Below are 13,361 nucleotides of genomic sequence, written 5' to 3' on the forward strand. Positions count from 1 at the left end.
TATACACTGGTCATCAAATCCTTCCCCACCGTTTTTCTTTTCTTTTTTTTTTCGGGTCACTCTTGTACATATTGTAGCTCATTAAGTTCACTTTTTGCAATCCATCTTTCATATTCAAAAGGCAGGTGGGCATCTCACGTTTCACATGAAAGTAGAAGGAGCTGGTTAGATGTTTTAGAAGTGTTGATAAGGACCATGCAGCAATAAGAGATGGACGTCCACCAACAAGCAGACCACCGTCTCCATTGTGGCTAAATTAATGACCTGCCTCACTGATGAATCACAGGCAGGCAGTGCAGGTTGTAATGTTACCGTATAATAAGGTCAAAGATGTAAATATCCTAATCAAATGACTGTGACGATCATGTTTTTTTTGTGTGTAGCTTCTCTTCCATTTCACTTCTTTTAACAAACGCCTACCCTATCGAATCTTAGTGATATCCTACTACAAACAGGGCTGATAAATGTTTTTTTTTAATAGTTTTTAAATCTCTCACTAAAAAAACGACATCACAATTGGGTTTGAGGTAAATACAAAAGAGTAAGAGCGCTCTGTGTCATTTGCGCTTTTCTTTTTTTAGAATGGGAATTACCCTGTTGATGTGGACACTGAGCCACCACTAAGTCACCGCAGCTTTGGGGAAGTAAGCAGGCGTGTGACAAGAATGAGTAACTCTGAGGTCAAACTGTGCCATATATTTCAAATAGTGTCTCATTCTTCCCCTTTTCTTCATTATCTGCTTCAATGGTTTATAAATCTATGCAGTTTTTCTTGCATTACTACAACTTTATGAGCGTTTTGTTCTAAAGTCAAAAACATGATCGATAACATACGGTTTGAGCGTTTTGTAAGGACTTCTCATCTATTTTTGTTTTTATGTAACAGGATTGAAATAGGTATTGTGCCACTTTATGTTCTTTTAAATGTGCAATAAATTATATTTGAACTGTGTTTTGATAAAGATGTGTGTGCTGGTGTGTGTGGAACCTGACGGCATGCAGTCATTGGTGCATAACAAGTTGGCTCGCAGGTCAAATGCTGAGAAAGTTTAACAAGTCGCTCCAAATAAGATGGCGAAATCTGTTCCGTTGCTAATAGAGCTGATGGTTTTTAAAGCGTAACCAGTAAAGCACAGCATGATGATAAAGAGGAAGCCTACCTTGAGTGATTTAACCTTGCAACCTTGACCTTCAGTTAATAATTTGAGGTTTAAAGCTTTTGACCACCTTGTTCAATTTTTAAAAGTAAGATATTAAAGGTATAATGGAGGATTTGGGCAAATTTTTTGAAAAGACCTGCCTGCTCCACTTTAAAAAAAATGCCCTTGCACAACGCTGTACCTGCTCCTGAGAATTAAAGCCTATTAAACACGTGTGAGAGCATCCATGATCCACTTTCTCCTAATCCACGCCCTGTTTAAAAGTTGCTGTTTGCATCACTCATACAAGTTTACTTTCCAAATGAAGGTTTGCATTTTTTTCTACTATGTCAGACTCACTACTGGTAAGTGAAAATGGCGACGAGCGTCTTATGTAAACATATCAACACAATGATTGACAATTAGGAGGGCCATTTATTGAGATGGTCCACCCAGAAAAAGAATATCCTCCTCTATACCTTTAAGATTATCAAAAATGTATTTAAATATAGGTATGAAAGGATTTTTTTGTTTGTTTTCATGTGGTCAATAGTGATGCTCACCATTAGGATACAGTTTTCACTGGTTTGGGTACCAGAATGCAACTAAACGTCACTTGAAGGAAAAATTATGCTTAAAATATTAAGTCTAAAACTGAGTATTGGGATTTTTGGAGCCAATTAAAAAGATGCATATAAAACATCTAACTTAATGAAACCAATGGAAAGGGAGGGTAGCTCAGTGAATTACTTTGTATGCCTTATAAAAAATCAATTCTGCATAAATTTACCATGGAAATTGACCCTGAATAACAATAAAGGAGGAAAAGACTCGCTGGAATGAAGAGTAAATGTGTTTGAAAGCAGTGAATGTGTTTTATCATAGCACAAGTGACAGAGAAACAAAGTGGGTTACTTTAAACTAATAAAGTACAATATTCTGATCAAATAATCCTTGATTTTGAATTTGAAAATGGATTTAATTGCATGTAGATAAACACCTGCAGAGCTTATTTAAGATTTTTGTACCATGTTAAGTTTGTTTAGGCTGTTTGATAATGGCCGGTGGAGCAGAGTTAGATTACATTTCTGTAGATGTCAAACATACCTGCTTATACAGCTAAAAACAAAGGAACCAAGTGTTTCCAGCAGTGATGAGGCAGGCTGTGTTTGTTTATTCATTTGACTGGGAGCATGCTCACTAACATTCATCTGATTATTATACAGCACTGTGTTGAGTCATTGTCTAATATTTAGCGAGAGCAGTCAAAATATCACTACTTAGACAACCAACATAAACCAAAACTCATAGTATGATTTAAATGTTAGTTAAGTTAAACTTAAACAGTTTAAATATAAATAAAGAATGCTAGACCCAAAGCAAATGGCTTTTTCCTCAACTACATGGAATTATGTGCACTTTTAGGAGGAAATTATTTCACATTGTTTTGATCACCTTATAAATCCAGAGGTTATTTTTATTAGTTAGTATTAAAAAAAACATTTTGATCAGCTGGATGAAGGCTTGTTGCGTTTTATTTTGCTGATTTGTTTTCAGGGCTACCTTCTTAAATGCATTTTAATGACAATAAGTGACAAATTAATACTTTATCATCCATGTTAACGTTTTTGTTCATTTGAATATAAACACCACTTTGCAGCAAACAAGGCAAGATCATGAGGTTAAATGTGGTCTGAAAGGTCCTCCTTTGTTTTAAAGGTGAGCATAACTGCTTCCTAGAAAACCACCCGTAATCTAATGCTTTAATGAAGTTATTAAAAGCTAACTATTTAGTAAGTTAAATAGTTAACTATTTAACTTACTATTTATGTTGGCACAACATTTTTTTTTTTTACTAATTTCTCATAATGTAGAAGCAGTATGAGAAATTTTTTTCTTTTTTTTTTTAAACCATATTAGGGCAAGTGACTGTTTTTGGTAAATACATTGACCCTGATTTTTTTGCCATCAAACTACTTCTGTTTAAAATGTTACAAAAGTAATAATGTCTTGTTGTTAATAACACTATTCACTTGAAATTTAGAATTTCAAGACATGTCTCTGATTTCCATATTAATGCTCAGCCCCTGTTTAAGTGAGAGCAGCTTTGTCCACATGGGGGCAGTATTTGTCAGTAGTAAAGACCCTTCCCTACTCAAGCAGAACCAGCTTGTGACCCACCTGCTAGATGGACTGCAAATGTTTTTTGAATGAAAACCTATTTGTGGGATTGTGATTCTATATGTGAGACAAAAAGTAAGAGATCAACAGAACATCGTAGAACAAAAGTAAAAGATCACATATGACTTTCTGATTATAGCTTTAATCAGCTGGCATATTTGTCCAACTAACCATTTCCATTAATGAATAGCTGCTATTTTGCTTTTCCCCCATTCTGCTACAGTTAAAATCAAATCATTGCTGAAATGCCTCATTTCTAACAGTTCAGTTACTCTATGGGTGTTTATAAAGCACCTGAGCCAAAAAGATTTACAGCTGATAACTTTTTTCCTCATCCCTTTGCATGTGTATATTTTGCTTTTCTCAGTTGTGCATGTCTGTATCCATAAATGCAAAATGCATGCAGTATATGTGAGTGCGCTTTTTTTCCCCATCTGCTGACCTGCACTGAGAGTCATTTATCTCAGTTATGCAGAAACTGTCAGAGCTCCATCTGTGAAAAGAGTAAACACACTGACTCACACTTTTTAAGTGACAACCACTGATACCAGACAAGAGAGCATGGCGGAATACACTGACTACACACTCACCCGCATGCAGAGAGCTACGGTTTCTGTTTGTTTTCATCTCATTAGAGTGACAGAAGCATGGCAACCCCAGAGGGAAGATGGATAATAGTCATGTTTTGTCATGTTCTTTTTTTTCTGTCTCTGCTAATGCTCCAGGTTGCTAAAATGAATCAAAATGAGTCTGTTGATCATAGAACCTCATGAAGATATCAGACCTTCTGGCTGCTTGGGTTTGCTTCAATATGCTAAAGCTATATATATATATAAAAAAAATAATACTGGGTAAAACCTACCTTTCTACCTATTTGCTACCTAAAGTTGCAAAAAAATGTCTTGTTGCTCTTTTTATAGATTTTAAAATATTCCATATTCCTAAAACCTTTTGCAATTAGTTTTTTATTACATTTTGTCCATCTGTCTGCTAGCTGATATTAGTTAATACTTTAATACTAACATCTTTTTTAATGCTTTTTTAAATGCTTTTTTTGTACCACTTTGAGGCCTTTTTGGTGAAAAGTGCAGTATAAATTAACTTAATTATTATTATTATTATTATTATTATTATTATTATTATTATTATTATTATTATTATTATTATTATTATATTGTTATTTTAATTTATAACACTAGAAGTATTTTTGACCAAAGCCTTGATTTTCCAGAGGTTTCAGAATGATGAAATCTAATTATTTGACTGAAAACATACGTGTGTGATCACAAATGTAACTTTGGTCAAATTTAAACCACTTTTTTTTTGCAATTATTTATACCCTCCTCTAATCTTTACTCATCTAATCTTTCTTCCACTTCCTTGTCCTCTGTCATCCTTGTTTTAGATGAGATAGTCTTCATGTGAACCTGGCAGAGCCACTTCAGGAGGTAGGTGCACATGTTCTCCATCATCAACTGACTTCAAACAGCAGGTCGATCATTCAGCTACGTGTGCAAACAATCCCTGGAGTTTCTTTTGTGCACTTAATGACTCCCTGAGATGCTGCACAGCTTGGGAACAGTAACAGGATATTCTTCTTGATATCAGAGGATGAACAGGTGTGCAGATGGCCCCGAACTTTAATCAGTCTTCCTTTGTTGCTGAGCCATTTGGAGCTTAACCTGCATTACAACCTTACATGTTGCCTGCCAGGTTGCCACGGGTGTGCGGAGATCTTTGTGGCACAAAGTTGTGCCCTGAAGTTATTACTGATTACAGTCTGCTTGGCAGGAGATTTCCAGCCTCAAGCTAAGCTCTGTCGTGACAGAGTGAGCCGTGTTTGGGTGGTTTTGATATGCATGACAAACTCTGCAAACATCTTCAAGAGACCTTAAAATATGCCCCGCATTTTCTAGTGTTTTTGATGACGGACTGAGTAGAGGATTTAATCTCTCTTCAGTACTGAGTCAAAGGAGTTTTTTGTGTTATCGGACACTCTTTTATAATTTTTTTTCAAAAGGATCTATTGGAGGGTTTAAAGCCCTGGATGAACGAAACGAGTCTTCCTGTTTGAGATAATCTGTTTTCATGGTTGCCAGGCAATCCTCTGTCTTTAGTGCTGCTCTTTCAGCACAGTTGTGTTACTAAGGCTAATACTATGTTATGTAGGCTACATACATGTTCTTTTTACTTTAAACACTTCAGACATTTAAATTGGTAAAGGATCGAACTACTTGCAGGGTGTATAAAATGTCATGAGTTATAAAAAAAAATGTATAAAAAAAATATTTCCTCAATATTTTACACTTGCAAGCCAATAATGTGGTAAATGGAAGATCTTATAACAAACCTTTTTTACACATAAAATTTTAAAGAAAGAAATTATTAATCTTATTACAAAGAGTAATTCAGGTCTATTTATTTATTTCTTAATCTTACCTGTTTTTTTAATAGGAAAATCCCATTAAGTAAAAAAAATATATGTTTGTCAAATCTGAGCCAAGCGGTAACACAAGTTAGACAACATTTAAAGTTAGATTCTAAAATGATCGTGCCATAAAAATAAATAAATGAATTAATACATTGATTGATAAATTTAAAAAAAATCAATATTTAAAGAGGTTATCTGTTCTCTTATTATCTAGACTTAAAAATGCTCAATGAAATAAGTTGAATTAATTTCCAGTCTTTCTGCAGACAGAATCAAGTAAAGAAAAGCCCCTTTTCTCAGTCATCTGCAAGGAATTGGAGCGGAAAGCATCATAAAGACAATTATTATGACCTTGAGGATGTGTAAACCATAAAAATATAAAATATAAATAAAAAATTGTATGGAATGACTCACTTTCCTAAGTGAGACACTTAAGCTTCCTCATATCTGAACACCACACCTCAATGGTCTGGCTGCTGATTTCACAAGAGCTATTTGTTGTTGCATCACATTAGTTCTGGGGTAGCTATGCCTTGTCCCTCATCACTGTATTGGTCCAAGGGTTGAAACCAGGGTTGTCTATGAGACATGAAGACATGTCTCTCGTTCAGCTCCAGCCAATCAACTCAAGGGCAGCACTTTGTCCAAACACCAGTGTTGGGGACCGGGGGAAAGGCTACTCTAATCCTTTCCTAGGTTACTCATTCAAGCGAATGTTGATTCTGTCATGGTCTTGGTTCTGTTGTTCTTTACTTTGCTCCTTGTGTTCTAGTTTTATTGGTTTAATTCCAGTTTTGTTGTAATTTCTAGATTTATGTTAGTTCTCATGTTTTTCTGTTGCCCTCTTGTGTGTGTGTCCCTTTCCCCTTGGCTCCCTCGTTGTCTCCTGTCACACCTGCTCCTTGTCAGCTCGTTAGCCCTCCCTTTGTCTCTCTCTGCTATATATGCTCTCACTCTGCTCTCACTCTTCGTTGGTTCTTTGTCTTTGCTGTCCTCCCATGCTGTTGTCCACCTACCTCGTCTCTCCCTGGCACCTAGTGATTGGTTTCCCCAGATGTCTCCATAGTTCTAGTTTGCTTTTCTTTATTAGTTGGATTTTTGCATTCCTGCCTTTGTTTACTTTTTCCTTTGAATAAATCCACAAGACATCACCTCAGCCTCTCTGCCTCTGCATTTGGGTCCTCCAAACCAAACCCAACCTTGACAGATTCACAGCTTTGAAGTCCTCTGCCAGGGCCCAAGCGTCGAAGAACTTATTTCATTTGTCTCTTTGAAACCCAGTCAGCCTCATCAGATGGCCGCTCACACTGAGCCTGGTTCTGCTGGAGGTTTCTTCCTGTCAAAAGGGCGTTTTACTCTCCACTGTCGCTACAAGCATGCCTGGTGTGAGGCATTGCTGTCAAGTCAATGAGTCGATGCAATCAGCTGATTTTCCTTAGATCTGATTGCCTTACCTGTATAAATACATTGAAAGATACTTTTCTAACTGCAGCTTTTCTCTGTGTAAGTGTGGAATACAAAGTGTTTGCGAGATGAGAAGTCGGCCTTTTTTTTTTATCACACTTACTTTTCCTTAGCATATCTGAAAATAAAATTGTAAGTCAATTTGGAGATTTTAATTCAACAGCAGCAAAATAACAGGTATTGTTTGTGAAAAGATTCACACAAACATTGAGCTAAAAAGTGTATAAAAAGATGAAAGACTAAAAATGGTGTAAAGTAAGGGGATAAATTTAACACAAATACTGTGCAGTTAAAGTTTTCCAAAGGACAAGTCAGAAGCAGCAAGATGAGGTGTGCAAATTTTAGCATAGACGTTCCTAAAGGTAAACAAAATAACTGCAAATGGAAGGCTTCATATATAGGATTCTGTAAATTCCAACTTTAAGCTTTGACCATTATGGTCTTAAAGCACACACAGATTTATGGTAATCTCTGAATATCTGTTTAGCCACAGATTATTTGATCAACTATTAAAATCATTGTAAATCATTTATAACAATATATATCCTTCTAAAGACCAGCTCTAGAAACCGCATCCCTGAATATGCTAAATTATAAGACAAAAAAACTGGGTCTAATTATGATGACAGGCAAACTCAGCTGCTGGGAAACACATTCTTATTAGATATTAGTTAAATAAATAACTATTAACAAGGACAGACCTAATCCAAACAAAAGTTTAAAACTGAGATTTTTGTTGCTGCAACAAACTGTACATTTACCCGGAGAAATTGACAGCAGAAGCCATTTTTTCAATGTTTCATTTTTTTTCTCCAAGATTTTTTTACTTTCACTGCTCATAAATCCTCCTCTCTTCTATCAACTCTCCTCACAACCCCTTTGTCACATTCATTTTTCCAGTCGTTCCTTTTCCCACCCTCACTTATCACCCAGGAGAGATACACCCTCCCTCCATACGTCTCCTCTGTCTGTCTTTATCTCCGTTCATCTCCCTTTCTTTACCCTATTTTACCTTCCTGGTTCCACTTCCATGTTTTGGGGCCTCATTGGGACCGTGATATGCTCCACGCCTGTTACTTCTTCTGTTATTCATCATCCTCTATTGGTCTATTCATCAAATAACCAGAATGGGATTGGTTAAGTCAACAGCAGGCCAGAAGTCTTGCAGCTGCAGACAACAAACAGTACAGGTCAAGGAATGTATGAACTCAAAGCTTGGACCCTAATGCTGCATGGCATTTCCTTTTAAAAAACATTTTCTTTCAAACGTTCAGAGCACTTTAAGGCATCCTTTTTTTTTTATCTACTTAATCTTTACACGTATTGTATATCTTTTCTTGATTTTCACACACATGGAGTAATAAGGACACTTTTTGTGGCTGATATTCTTTATAAACTGTCTGAAAATGTGTTAATGTGAATTATTATGGTGTACCAAGAAACCAAAACTTTAGAAATATTGCATTTTTTCCTGCAACATACCAAAAAAATGGAGGCCAGGAATTCAAGTTAACCAGTTAACAAGATAGTCATGGTTTTGGATCATAAGAGGAAGCAGGAGTTCCTGGAGAAAACCTATAAATACATTGGAAGAACATGCAAATCCATGCAGAAGAACTGTAGGCTGGGATGTTAGACTTAATTTTTATTATATATACATATATATATATATGTTTGGAGGTATTGCTTTATTAAGTACTATAATAAAAATCATATTATTGTTTTTTTTACATTAATATAATCTTCTATTTATAATTGTGGAGAAAAATACTAACTAGTTTTTCTTCTAGAACAACAAAAAAAAAAAAAAAATTAAAACCTAAACATAAAATGTTTCCCTGGAACTTACTTCCAGCTGCTGATGAAATCATTAATAATATGTAAACGTTCTAGACGCTATTAATTTTTTTTTTTTTTTGTGTAGCATTTACCTTCACAGCACAAACACACACTAATCATAAAGCCATGAAAGCCTCTTATTTAAACACATAATTTGCTGATTATAGGAGGCTTGCAGGTGGCCTGGGTGGAGAGCACCATTAGAGTTAGAAAATGTGTTGTTTTTTTTAATGACACACAAGGCAGCTAATCAAATACTGGACTCAGTTGTGGAACAGAACGGAAATTAGTTCTGTAGGAGTTTAGTTACACCGACATGCCTGAAAAGCAAAAGCGCTGCAATAAATTAGATTTTTCTCTTTAAACATAAAATCACAAGAAAGATTTAATGGCATGCATTTTACAAAAACTGAGAAATTGGATAAACTGTTTAAAATATTTGTTTATACTTTGTAAGAACCTGCCCCTGTGTGGCTTCTTTCCCATTTAAACATAAACTCTGTTCATGGAATAAAATAAAGGTTTGTTCCATTAGCAAGGAAACAGTAAGGTAGCCAAGTAATATTTAAAACCAAAACTACGTATAAAAAGAACATGACAGATGATTCTTCTTTTTTTTATATAAAGATCTATAATTTGAAATATTTGAGATAACTTTCTGCAGCAATAATGAAAACTTCTTACAATCCTAATCCTACAGCAGCTGGTTCCATTGACTCCTTTCGATAATAAAAAAATGTGTAAGTCCAACACAAAAACACACACATCCATATACATATAGATAGAGAGACAGATGTCTAGATAAGGCACAGCTGCATTCCTTTGATTACACATAAATGATTGCATGTGGGATCATTCACAGCAAACACAAACCCACTTCCACTCCGATTTTTATTCAAGGTTTTATCACTAAAAAAGGAATGAAACATAGGTTTAATTTGGTCCTTTCGACTGCTTTTGATATCCAAGGGTCGCCACAACAAGTCGTTACGACTTGCTCACAGATTGGGCAACGTTTTTTACGCCGAGTGCCCTCCCTGAAGCAACCAGGATTCAAACCAGGGTCATTATTTCATGTTCTCTCAGAGTAGAAACAGATGTTTCAGACTAATCAGCCTATTTTCTTACTGTTCATTTTACAGATAAATCTCCTGACTACTGTCGAGCAAGAATTCATGCATACTCATAAATACACACAGAAATTATTGGTGTGCAGGGCATTCCTCAGGTGCATTTCTCTATATGATCCACTATAGATCAAAAGGTGCTTATTGCTTTTAAAATCTGCTCACGTTAGTTTTCCTCCTGAGAAAACAAAGGCTGGACTGTCTTCTGTAAATTATTTAGTGAGACTTGAATATCTGCATTTATAAAACATTTTTTTACACCCAAATCATTCTTTACAATTATGGAAGCTACAGACTTAAAACTTTTCTTATATATAGAAACTATGGGCATGAAGAAAGACTACATAAAGATGTATTAAAATGGATTTAACAGGATCAAAACTTACAATGTTAGAATGGCCCTATAGATCAATCCTGTAGCACATTATGTTTTTTTTTATTATTATTGTTTTTCTTTACTTTCAAAAGAGTAAAAAATTTAATCTGAAAGTATTCCCTAAACCGCTGAAAGTTTTAAAGTCCAAGTACAGCAGTTTTACAAAAAGGAGTTAAAAATCTGCTGCTCTGGAGTCCAGAATATAATGCTAATCCTGGAAATGTTCGAACAGACAGCTGTGACTTCTTAAAAACTCCTAAGGTCAAAGCTAATGAAATGGACTAAACACTTGAAACCACATTATTCTATGTGGTGTGTGGTGGGACAAATGAATCAAGACAGCAATCAAATGAAATGCATTCATATGGATAAGATAATTATCATGTTCAATTTTTAAATGTTAAAAGTAATATAACAAACTTGATGCTTTAGAACTTTAAATTTATGCACAATGACTGGATAAAACTCCAACACTAAAAACAATGATGCTTTTCAAGCAAAAACTGTGTTCAGCCCATTCCATACAATTGTAGCTAATTTCCAGTATTATCTTGTTCATTAAGGTAATGTAACATAGTGTCTGTGTTTCCAGTATTATGAATACTGTAGTATTATTGAATTTGTAGGGATCTCCTCTGTTGCCTGCCGTCTCTCTTGTTTTTGGACGAGCACTCCCACTCTTTATGCGTCTTTGGCCAATCAGCATCACGTGTGCTTTTACAACAGCACTAGTAAATAAGTATGTGACACCTTCAAATGGTTTGTATAATGGGCTATAAGCACAGCTTTGGTCACCTTAAATGTGCTATTTAAAGATCTTTAACAACATTTTCCACCCCTTTATTTATAAAAAGCACTACGCGTGGCTTACATGACATCAAGTGTGCTAATTATAAGATTTTAACAGCCTCTCATGTTCATTACAGTTAAAACAGGTACAAAAAGGTCAGACTAACTATTTAGGTTTTTACCTAACCTTATTTTAAAGGGCCTGTATCATGCAAAATCCTTTTTTTTTTTTGCTTTTAACAATGTTGTAATGCTATTCCATCAGCAATATCCTGCACGACTTGGTATTTCCCTTGGTTCATGCTTCTCTGAGTAATCTTCAGGAGTTCAGCTCCTCCATGTCCTGTGATAATGACTGGATTAAGAAAAGTTACATACAGAGGCCTCCTGCAGCAGGTATCTGCCTTACCCACACTGTGCCCGCACTGCAAGGAAGTTCCCCATTTCTCCAATCTAGGAGGGAATGAGATAATTCCGGCTCAAAGTTCAGACAGAGTGGCTTTTTTTGCTTCTAATATGAAAAGGGCAGCAACTTTTTCTTTTTTAGATAATATCTAAGATGTGAAAATGTGTTTTTCCAGCATTAATAAGCGTGATACGATGATGTCATAAAATTGGCCCACCCAGACGGAGAGGCGGCTTTGCTTTGAAGACATATGTCTTTCTTCAAGCTGGAAGGAAACACCAATATTTCTCGACAAATTAATACATACATAGTCCTAAGGCATTATTTCATCATATAATTGCTTATAGGTCATTTTTAAGCGGCTTTAAAAAGCATGATATACTACAGGACCTTTAAGGTTTTTCTGCTAAATCTATCTTGTGTAATGAAGTTATGCATGCAGGTCTTTTTTAGTTCCCTCATAACATCTGCTGTAATTCTTAAACTACATAACAAACATTCAGACGGAAATTGCAAGCAGCTATAGCTGCATTAACAGTAAACTGTCAGGGTTCTGCCCTCTGTTTGGGTTTATTTTTAAGTTTATTTATGTTCTGTGTCTTTGTAGTTTATTTCTAACCGTGCTGAGTTTTTAAATTATCCTCTGTTGCCCCTTTGTGCTTGTTTTCCTTTCCCCTTGGCTTCCTCCCAGTTGGTCCCGCCTGGTCCTGGTCCTGGTCCTCCCCACACCTGCTCCATATTTGCTGATTAGCTTGTCTTGGTTCAGTCTCCCCATATATACCTCACCTCTGCAGTCACTCATTGATGGTTTGTTGTGTTTGCTGCTTCCTTATATCTGGTTCCCCAGGTGAGTTCTCCCTGACATTCTGGTTATCTGTATTTTGGTTCTCAGCATTTTTTTTTTCTTTTGTATTTCTGCCTCAGTTAACCATTAAATCTACAAGACTCAACTTAGCCTCCTGATCTCTGCTTTTGGGTCCTCAAAAACCTCATCCAAACGTGACATAAACTAGCTCCATAGGGGGCTCTGTCTAGAAATGAACCAGCTAAACCAACTTGAAACACACACAACTACCGTAGGCCGAAAACCTGTTTTATGTCCAACTTTTTTTTAATCACCATGTGTGATGTCTCTTATAATTTGAAAATCAGGCAATTTGAAACCTTGCCTTTTGAACAGACGTAACAAATGTCTGAAAGCATTATTTAGCTACATTCAGACCGCTTCATTTTTTATGTTTGCACACATTAAGGTCAGACGTGCCTCAAGAGCATATTTTATGTTCCTGAAGCGCGTCCAGTAAAGTGTGTCCAGATGCATCTGATGCTTCTTTTGCTCCTGTGTTCAATGGCAGAGTGCTGCTTTGCTATATTTGCTATTATAGGTGGGTAAGAGGTAGTTTTATTATGTTTTTAAGAGAGAAAGTCCACCTCAAATATTTTCTGTGCAGTGAGTTCATCAAGATTATGATCCTGCCTTCAAATATTATTTCGCTGTCTGAGTCGCTAAGCCGTCATACTCCAGCGGTGCTCTGTCCTAGGAATCCCCTTCAATGGCAGTTTCTGGCCTTATCGCCTCTTCAGGGCGTTCCGTTAATGTTTGCAGCGG

Source organism: Cyprinodon variegatus, unplaced genomic scaffold (assembly GCF_000732505.1).
Source record: "Cyprinodon variegatus isolate N-32 unplaced genomic scaffold, C_variegatus-1.0 Scaffold672, whole genome shotgun sequence".
Taxonomy (NCBI): Eukaryota; Metazoa; Chordata; class Actinopteri; order Cyprinodontiformes; family Cyprinodontidae; genus Cyprinodon; species Cyprinodon variegatus.